Source organism: Fukomys damarensis, unplaced genomic scaffold (genome assembly GCF_012274545.1).
Source record: "Fukomys damarensis isolate Sample0158 unplaced genomic scaffold, DMR_v1.0_HiC HiC_scaffold_5, whole genome shotgun sequence".
NCBI classification, from domain to species: Eukaryota; Metazoa; Chordata; class Mammalia; order Rodentia; family Bathyergidae; genus Fukomys; species Fukomys damarensis.
The window spans coordinates 38,303,389-38,313,513 of NW_022900917.1; the positions used below are offsets into that span (position 1 = coordinate 38,303,389).

Below are 10,125 nucleotides of genomic sequence, written 5' to 3' on the forward strand. Positions count from 1 at the left end.
GAGGGGAGGGGGAGGGGAGCAGCCGCGCCTCCTCCAGGGTCCACCCCTCGGCGGGTTCCACCCCAGCACAAGTCAGGGCGGGTGGACTTGCTTCTGTTTGCCTTGATTCACACACAGTTCCTGCCTCGGTTGAGTAAAGATCAACAGCCCTGCGTTCGCCTTTCAGGGACTGCTCTGCCGCTGCGGGGGCAAAACTGCCAGCGCGGAAGCGTGGGCGGCAGGCGCGCAGCTCTGAGGACCCGGGAGCAGCGGTGCGGCCAGGCGGTGACCGCGAACCCCGGACGGAAGGCGAGGAAAGGAGCGCGCTGTCTCTGCGCCTTCCTATGTTCTTGTTAGTGAGGGCTCTCCACATTAAATGTGTACAAGGACATAGTCGTCCACATGCTGTCGGGTTCTAGGCATGCTTGAGTAATTCCAAACAGGCTTTTTATAGCCCAAAGGGACAAATAAACAGAAAGGATAGGAAAACAAGCTCCTGAGATAATCGGTCCTTCAGGAACCAAAGGAATGAGAGTAAATGACTTCCTTAAAGAAGTGTCTTCAGCTGTGTTCTGGAAGCATCATTCCTATCTGACCTTTCAAAGACCTTTGTTTGTATAGTAATAGTACTTCATACTTTTAAGGGTTCTCCCCCCCCCACGATTTTGTGAGGTGTAGCAGCAATGTAGTATTTGTTGTAGACAGGAGGAGGCGCTTCATTCATCATTATTATTATTCTCAGCAGATAAATTAATATTCCAACCAGACGGGATGAACGCACTCCTCTCTTGTCATCATCGTATTTCAAGGGATGCCGTAGTATATTGAAACAGGATTTCACTGTGTAGCCCAGGCTGGCCTAGAACTCACAGCAATCCTCCTGACTCAGCCTCGCGAGCGCTGGGACTACAGGTGTGCACAAGCACCCCGAGCAATAGAGTGAATTTCTGAGTGGAACACTCTCCTTTTTCCCCTGTAAGATTTTATTTAGACAAAATTTAAACTTACAGAAATGTTAAAAAATAGCTTAATGGGTATCTGCGTATTATTCACGTACGCTTTTCTGTTGATAACATTTTGAGACTTTACCTCGCACTTTCTGCTTTTTATGTGTTTGCTACATCATATAAAGTGATGTGCTGATAACATAACACTTGACTACTAAACACTTGTATTTTGAATGCATCTTTTAGGACGTATCTTTTAAAGAACAAGACCATTTTTCTCGACATACTGTTATTAAGCCTTCAAATTAAATATTAATATCCTAATATTATTTAATATGCAGTCTGTTTTCTTTTTTTGTAAGAAATACTGTTTTACCAACATTGTTGAAGATAATATGGTGTAAGTAAAAACAGACATCAGAGGCTCTGAGTATAAAAAAGATTCAGAATACGATTTTAGGAATCACTGAGCAGGTTTATTTCCATTACACTTTCTTTTCACATGTGCACAAGATTTGATGTATATAAATGAGTACAAAAGAGTCTGAATGGTTAAAGTTGAAGTGATAAGAAAGCACTTTGTTCTAGCATAATTGGCAAAATTTTTTTCTTTGTGTTATGTAAAATTGTAGCGCATCTTGCTTAGGGTGAAATAATTCAACCAGTTGGGGCTTCAGAGCTAAGAAGAAAACATGGTGATGTGTGAACTTAGTTGAGTGCCCTGAAGTGTGTCTGTGCCGGAGTGGGCCTGTTTGCTTGGCTGCTTTCCTCTCCCAGATCCACTGGGCTAGGCACACTCCGACTCTCACTCTCTTGCACTGTGTATGGAACCCAGTGCAGCCTCTACAGCCTCCTCTTGTAGAGAGAACACCGTCTCAAAATGTGCCACTTTGGCACAAAGATTAGTTTGCGCTCAAGGCAGTGAGAAGAAACAGATGTGGAAAAGCTCTCATCCCTCCTTTTATTTGCCTAAAAGAGGGAGATAAAGTTACAAAGGCCAAAACGTCCCCTTTCTTTTGTACCAGGAGAAACAAAGGCTGAACAGTGAAGACAACTCCAGACTCTTACCAGCCTGGAGATGCTACCAGAGGAATCGCACGCCAAACTCCGTCTATTTGCCTTCATGAATTTGCTGTCCCTGGAGACTCAACGCCCTTCTCCTTTGCCTTGGCGTTTCTCTATAAGTTTACTTCTTTGTGAAAGATGCTGTGTAAATGGACAGTTCTAAGTTGCTCTTTGAGAATTACTCATTTCCTGGGCTCTTTTGAGCAAGCATATGTAAAGTTTGTATCTCAATAAAATTTTATTTTTCTCTTGTTAACCGTTCTTTTGTTGTAGGAATCTAACCCAGCTAAGAACTCAGAAGGATAGAAAATTATTTTTTCTCCCCTACACTGTGGTCACATACTTTCTTCAAACTCGGTTACAATATAAGTTCTGCTTTCCCTCAGAGTGAGCAGCTCCACTGAGATATTTCAGCTTTCTGTGCTGGCTGGCCAAGGCTATTTTGGGTTTTTCCTTTCTCATCTGCTGTTGCAGGGCAGTCTGATTCTGCTTTCAGGAGTCACCTTCAGTGCATCTTCTAAGTGAGAGACGTGGCCTGGGCCTGCAAGTGCACCTCTGCCATTTTGTCCTGGATCCTGCTCCGTGTGCAGTGAGTGCTGTGGAGATTTGCTGATCCCTGCCCAGTTTGTCCTGAAGAACAGCCCCAGGGAAGCTTTGAGATGTAGCATTTGGCCTTCTTTTCAAGGAGAATTTCAGAATAGGTAGTGTTTGCCTTTGACAGATTCTCATGTCTCCCTTTCTCTGTCTCGTCCTTTCTCTAGAAATTCCAAAATCTCTTTCATTTTTTTTTCTTCCCATCAAATGTCAAACTTTCCACCCCTACCAAAAGTCTTCTGACTGGTTAACCCCTGCACAGGTGTGAATGGCTCTCTTTTGTTTGTGGTTTGTGGCATAATTCATAGAGAAAGAGGAGAAAAAAGTGTGCATGTGTGAGTGTGCATGTGTGTATGTTTTAATACTAAGAAACTTTGGAAACCTTGCAGAGAGAATGGAAATACTTTGATCAATAAATCTAGGAAGGCCATCTCAGCAATGACTTAAAAAAACTACCATGTGAGTATAAGTGCTTGCTTTTCTTGGGCAAAGTAACATTAAATAAAGTCATTTAATTAAAAACCTTTTCACCAATGGTTTTGTGTTCTAGTGAATTTTCTTCTGTCTCCCTCTTTTTGGTAGTAGATCTGAAAAGGCATGGGTACATGGCCAGGAAATTAAAGAACCCCATTTCCATGGAGCCTTGACCAAGTTGAGCTAATGAGACCCTCCTGTGGGAATCAGTCCTGTTCCCATGATGGTGGGAGACAGAGGCCCTCTTTTCAGGGGGCTGGTGATTTGGATTATAAAAGTTTGGAGATGCTGGGAAGAAAGGAGGAAGAGAAAGAGGGAGAGAGGGGGAGGGAGAGAGGAAGAGGAAGAGAGACAGAGACAGAGAGAAACTTTCAGCCGAATAAAGCCAAGAATGGAGGGGGAGAAAGAGACATACATGATGAGAAACAGAAGGAGCCCACGAAGGCTGGTTTCTACAGAAGCTCTCCTTTGATACAGAGGTAGGGGCCAGCTCCCTCCCACCTTTTTTTTAAAACCTAATTTGAGTTGGGTTTCTGCCACTTGCAACCAAAAGCATCCCGACCAATGCAGCCACTGTACCCATTCACGGCGTTATGCAATGGCCCCAAGTAAAGTGTCAAGTACACTTGGCTGTACTTTTTGTTTGGTTACACACTGTATTTTTCTCTGTTTCTAAAGGTTTTTGCTTACAAAGTATGCTTGATTTTGGACAACTGACAAGATGAAAGGGAGCTCTATTTCTAACCAGTATTCTGTCCATTTTACCACTGCCATGGTTGGTGACCTCACTGACACATACAGTTCACACACACACACACACACACACAGAGTATAGATCAAAGATTTCAAACTCAAGTAATTACAGGGTGAAGCAGGTAATGCCAAATGAATTAAGAGATGCAGGGATTATGGTAATATGATCAGTCATGGGCTGAGACAAGCTGAAGGGAACATGTTCTGTCTAAAGGCAGCCAAGTTCAAATTCAAACAACAGCAGTGCGGTGTGGGTCAGAGCAAACACATCTGGTATCTACCCCACAGGCAGTTATTTTGCTGTTCCCAGCCTGGAGTGCACCCCCTGGCCTCACTGGCCAGCCTTGAGCATTTTGGTTGTGAGCATTCCAGCTTAAAACAAGTGGTTTCTTTTCTTTCTTTTTTGGGGGGGAGGAGGTGTGGTTTGAAACAGGGTCTCACTATGTGGTTCAGGTTGACCTTGAACTTACTAAGTGGCCTAGGCTGGCCTCGAATTTGTGATCCTCCTTCCTCAGCTTCCCAAGTGCTGGGATTACAAGGGTATGCCAATAGACAATTTCTTGAACAAGATCCAAAGCATAAGTGGCGTGCATGGGAATAGGAGCTGGCCACGGGTAGCTAGGAGCTATTTCAGATTGTACTCTTGATACTGAACTGCAGAGTTCTGCAAGATGATGAGCAGCTGGCCAGTGAACTCGACGTCTATTCCTTGTCAACAGATAGGTGTTGAAGATGGATCATGTCCAAATGTGGACACCCAGGCTTGCCTCTTTAACAAAGGCAGGGGCCACGGTGGAGGTGGGCCAGGCTGGATCTTCTCATTTTCTGATCTGAGGTTCCTGTTACAGAAGTAATACAGTGGAGTTAAGAATAGAAACTCAAGTCTGTTGGGACTTGAATAGGGTGTGTGTATGTGTGAATGCGCACCTACAGCTTGTCATTAGCGACCATTTTCTCACTCCGGCTGGCTCAGCTCTTACAGCGTCTTTCTCCTAGCTCTGTGATGAGCATACATCTCTCTGTCCAAAGCTTGCTCTTTTATTCCTACAGCAACAGTTAAGCAACAAGCCTTCCCCATGTTCTGCCTAAATTAATATATAGTGTATGGTTTATGCTACTGTACGATCATCCTGAATATCATCTTCTAATTTAACTTTTCAAAGCACCATTGTCATTGTATTACTCTTTTCCTGAGAGACTGCCCTGGCTCCCCGTGGTTTTTCTGTCTTGGAAAAATAAACTTCTCTGGATCTTGGACTTGATTGTAACATGGTACAGTATCAGCCTGGTAGGCCAAAGTGTCTGGAGCATTGCCCGGCAAGGTGTAAAATGCGCAACAAAAACAGATGTTTGTGCCTCATATTTTGGCAGTGTTTACTGTCTACACCCTTCCCACAAAGACCTCAGCCTCCTCAAGAACGTTTCCTCGCTTCCCCAGTCCTCTCTGTCTGCCCGGCACCAGTACATGCTCAGCGAGGCTTGTGCAAGGATACTGAAAAATGGTGTTACAGGCAAGTAGGAGGTAAGGGGCCTCGAAGCAGGTTGCCTTCCGTGTGTTGGACTTGTCATAGCACCTGCAGTCACTGGGTGGGAACCTGCTGTTTTGCTGCACCTTTAAATTGTTTCCTAGGCTCCAGGAGTTCTTGACCCTGCTCAGGGCACTTCTCAGATACGTTCATAGACTTGTCACCCTGCGACGGGGACTTAGGGGCCCTGTAACTCTCTTCCACTAGACAGAACTAGAAAAATGCACATGGGAGATTAGACACAGCCAGGGAAACTTCGTCACATGGCGTTCGGGACTCTTAAGATATGACTTTTCCCTATCTCTATGATTCTATATCATTTATATCCACACTTCTCCCTCCCCAGCATAGCACACAGCTACACACACACACACACACACACACACACACACACACGTATAGCTAGCTACCCTATCCTCTAACCATGTCTGTTGCATTCGTCATAGTCTCCCATGCTTGGCGGCCCTTTTAGAAGACTTTTTCTCCCTTTTCTGATTACCTCCAAGTCACCTTTGGGACTCATTGTGAGGCCAGTCAGAGAAACCTTGTCCTGCCCTCCAGAGCTGACCCAGAAATCTCTGTCACTTGCCCATCGCAGGTGGATCCACCCAAAGCACCCACCACACTGTTCAGTAACTGCTCATTTACTTACTTACTCCGTTGATGACAAACTCACTGGGGCCATATTCTGCGCACTGCGGTATCATCACATTTTATTGGAGCTCAAAAGTTTTTGAGTGAATGAGTGAATTTCCCCTGAAATGAGTTCCTGTTATAGAAGTAATACAATGGAGTTAAGAATATAAACTTCAGCATGCTGGGTCCCAGCTCTGCCTCTCACTAGCCAAGTGACCTCCTTATCTACTGCACAGATATCTGGGAGGAAGGATGGCTTGAAATCCTGTTCTCTTGGCTGTACACTCACCTAGGCACCATCAAGGGACTGTGCTGTGCTGTCCAGTTCAGCCTCTACCAAGAGAGGGGCCGAGATCACCCATCTCTGAGAACATCCGCGGCTTGCACAGGACTGCTCACTAGCTACTCCTCCTTTCAAGTTTCTATGAAATGATGGAAATGACTCCCTCTGTGTTCTTCACTTGGCCCTTAATAAGAATGAGGCTTAAACTCTGTGATGTCAGGAATAGTGAAAGACAAAGAAATAAGAATCTATTTACATACTAGCCATACCTGTGCTAGAACTCTCACTCAAAACTATTTTTCTTTCTTTCTTTTCTTTAGTGACTTTAGATCTTCCCTATTTGAATCCTCTTCTTGATTTGGAATTTAATTTTCATAAAATTTTTTTTGTTTGGTGTTTTGAGACAGGATCTCACTATGCAGTGCAGGCTGGCATTGAATTTACCAAGTAGTCCAAGCTGGCCTTTAACCCATGTGATCCTCCTGCCTCAGCCTCCCAAGTGCTGGAATTATAGATATGTGCCACCTTATATGACTCATAAAATATTAAATGATCTGAAACAGATAGTGTCCCAGAGTTGTTACTTTTCTTTTTTTTTAAATTTTTTTCAGCTTTAATTGAGTTTATTGGTACATTTTAGGGATACAGTACAGTTACATTCATTGTTGGGATCTTGTACCTCTACATGACAAATCTTGATTCTCATTTTTTCCCCTTACCCCTGCACTCCCTTCACCCCCTCCTCTCCTCCCCATCTACAAACACTTCATTTGCATCTTTTCATTATCTCACATTTTTTTCTTTCCCCTTGTTACCCTTCCCCTACCCACCTCACCTTCCCTACACCTTTAGTTACTTTTCTAATAGTAGTGATATGCAACTTTTTGAGGATGGTATGATCAATGGATTAGGTGGACTATTCACATTCTGGATAAGACACATCTGAACTCCCCCCTTGCCATTCCATTGGTTGACAAATCTGGTGCCAGAATGTGTTAAACTGGGACCCAGTAAGTGAGCTTAGTTGTCGATTCTAGGTCCATTGTGTTTCAAGCTTAATATTGGTTTGCTTGGTCACCGTGGCCAGGAACTTTGCATAGAAAATCGAGACAAGGCAAATTATTGCCCTCCACAAAGCCCTCAAAGGCAAGCCCTGCCTTTGATTGAGTTTTATGGGGATAACTGTCTACTCATGACGGTGTTCAATATTCCTTGTCTCACATGCCAGAGCTCAGTTATTGCCTTCTGGGGATAAGCTTTTAATCACCTACAAAGAACAGTTGGCCTCCTCTAAAAACACTTCAATAAAGTGGGATTCAGCCCTTGTCAGCCCCAGGCTGCTTTGTGCCAAGATGCACTGAAGCCAGAAAGAGGGGTCAAAAAGTTACTAAGCATTGGCTCAGCTTGCTGGCTGGCTGGTTTGATATATTCTTATTAAAATATAGGTCGATGTTGGCTCGCTTCTTTGTCATTCTTGTACATACTTCTAATGTCCATTTGCATTCCTCTCTTCTCCGTCTGGTTGGCTAGGAGGGCTGTGAGGGGGCACGGGCAGGCTGAGTTCACCAGCAGAGCTGTCGGCGGCGTATAAGAGGGATTGCCGGTGTCTCGGATGATTAGTCTGGAGGCTGCACATCAGGCGGAGGGTGTTAAGGAATCATCTGGGAGCTGGCTGGGTGCATGAGGGCAGTTAAGGCTTCGCTCTCCAGCTCTTCCCTAAGGGCTTCCGTTGCGGCTGAGCTTGGCGTCCACTAGATGGCGCAGTGACACAGGCGCACATATGTGCTTTCAGGGCTCCTGCGGAGCCCAGGGCTGGCTCCATCTTCCCCGGGGCCCAGGGAAAGAAGAATCATGGAAGCTGTCTGGGTGGGACTAAATCTCCACGTAGATATTGTAAAAGTTACGTGGATTTTGTAAAACTCTGAACAATAATTAATGATGAGGAATCATAGAAATACAGAGTAACCCTTGATTACACAGGTAAGGAGAATGCCATTTAAAATGGATCTAATTTGGGCCGGGATTTAGCTCAGTGGTGCCGCCTCCTGCCTCGCAAGCGCAAGTTCAATCCCCAGTACCAGGAAAAAGAAAAAGAAAGAAAGAAAGAAAGAAAGAAAGAAAGAAAGAAAGAAAGAAAGAAAGAAAGAAAGAAAAAAGAGGATCTAACTGTGTCTGATACTTAGAAAATGCATTCTAGTATTTGGGGCAGAACATATGTCTTAAATAGCATTTATGTTATACCAGGCACGGTCTTCCTATGCTGTGTCTGCATTACAGATCTAACTGTGTCTGATACTTAGAAAATGCATTCTAGTATTTGGGGCAGATCATATGTCTTAAATAGCATTTATGTTATACCAGGCACGGTCTTCCTATGCTGTGTCTGCATTACCTCATTTAACCTTATAATAACCTGTAAGGCGGGTACTGTAAATATATAATTGTTCCTTGGAATCCAGGAATTGTTTGCAAAACCTCACTGATACCAACATCCATGAATGCGCAGGTCCCTCACGTAAAATGGTGTACTGTTTGCATGTAACCTGTGTACAACCACTTATGTTCTTTAAATCAGCTCTAGATTACTTTCAATACATAACAAAAAGTAAATGCTATGTAAATCGTTGTTATGCTGTATTGTTTTAAGGCACTGATGTCAAGAAAAAAGTCTGTAGATATTCAGGACACACCAAATTTCTAAAAACTATATTTTTAATGCGAGATTGGTTGAATCTGGAAACACAGAGCTCATGGATACGGAAAGCTACCAGTGCCAATTTTCTGGGTAGGAAAATTGAGGTAGAGAGGTTATTTGAAGTCACAGAGCAAGCGAGTGCTGAAGTACAGACTCAGACCTGTAGAATTTGGCTCTGAAGTTGAAATGACCGTGCTAAATGCAGAACAAAGGCGTGGGGAGCTTGGCATGGGTACAAAAGAAATATACACTCTCCTCACAAAGGAAAAAGCTGAGGTTCTAGACACTTCCTCTCAACACCTGCACTCACCACATACCCTTTAATACCACCACACTGGGAAGTCGGTGCTCCTGGTCATCTTTGTCAGAATCCTCATGCTCTAGTTCTCCAGAGCATGTCATCCTCCCTACAGAAACAATGCTGGGGTAGTGTAGTTCATTTTCTTTTTGTTTCAAAGAATATTTTAAAAGTTGGCTTTGTTGATTCTCATTCTGATTTTCATTTAGAGATAGGCAAAGTGCTAATGTAACTTAGGGGTATATGGGCTATGGCCAGAGAACTTACTTTGATATTCATTCTTCTTTCTTTCATTTACTCAGTGAGGTTGACAAGACAAGCGCAATGTGCCTAGCCTTGAGCATAGAAAGAACGTAGGTACCCCGGGTGCCTTTGCATCACTCACAATTTGATAGAGGAGGTAAGACACAATCACAGCACTAAAAGCAGTCTGTTGGACATAATCTAGCTTTAGGTCAGAGGAGGGAGCTGTCTAATCCTCCTGAGGGCAGGGAAGCCTTCATGGCTGACATGATCCTTGGACTGTCCCCCAGGTAAACACAGGGGAAAAAAACACAGTGTGTTGAGCATGGTTGAGTTTGGAATGACTGTTAGGTTTGTTTGAGAGACTATATGATAAACCTGGCAATTTTCAGAAGCCAGTTGTAAAGATCTTAATGATACCATTAGATTTGTGCAGGTAGGAAGATGACTCTGGTTTGAAGGATGGGGCAGTGGCTAGACTGGATGCCAAGTCCAGTTAGAAGGTTTGTGTCATAGACCAGATGAGCCAAGACAATTAGGGTGGGAGATACCACATGGGACAAAGGGATGGAGTTTTAGGGAAATTTCAGAAATACTGCAAATAGGGCCTTCATATATGTATGTGTGTGTGT

General features: G+C 43.9%; 1 long non-coding RNA gene across 1 annotated transcript in view; it reads left to right on the forward strand.

The window, feature by feature from the left end:
- The window catches only part of LOC104861109, a 30,036-nt gene extending 27,731 nt beyond the window's left edge, over positions 1-2,305 (forward strand). Inside the window, exon 4 of the long non-coding RNA XR_779908.1 lies at positions 1,952-2,305. This is a non-coding gene — a long non-coding RNA (uncharacterized LOC104861109). The remainder of the gene's footprint in view (positions 1-1,951) is intronic.
- The last annotated feature ends 7,820 nt before the right edge of the window (positions 2,306-10,125 follow it).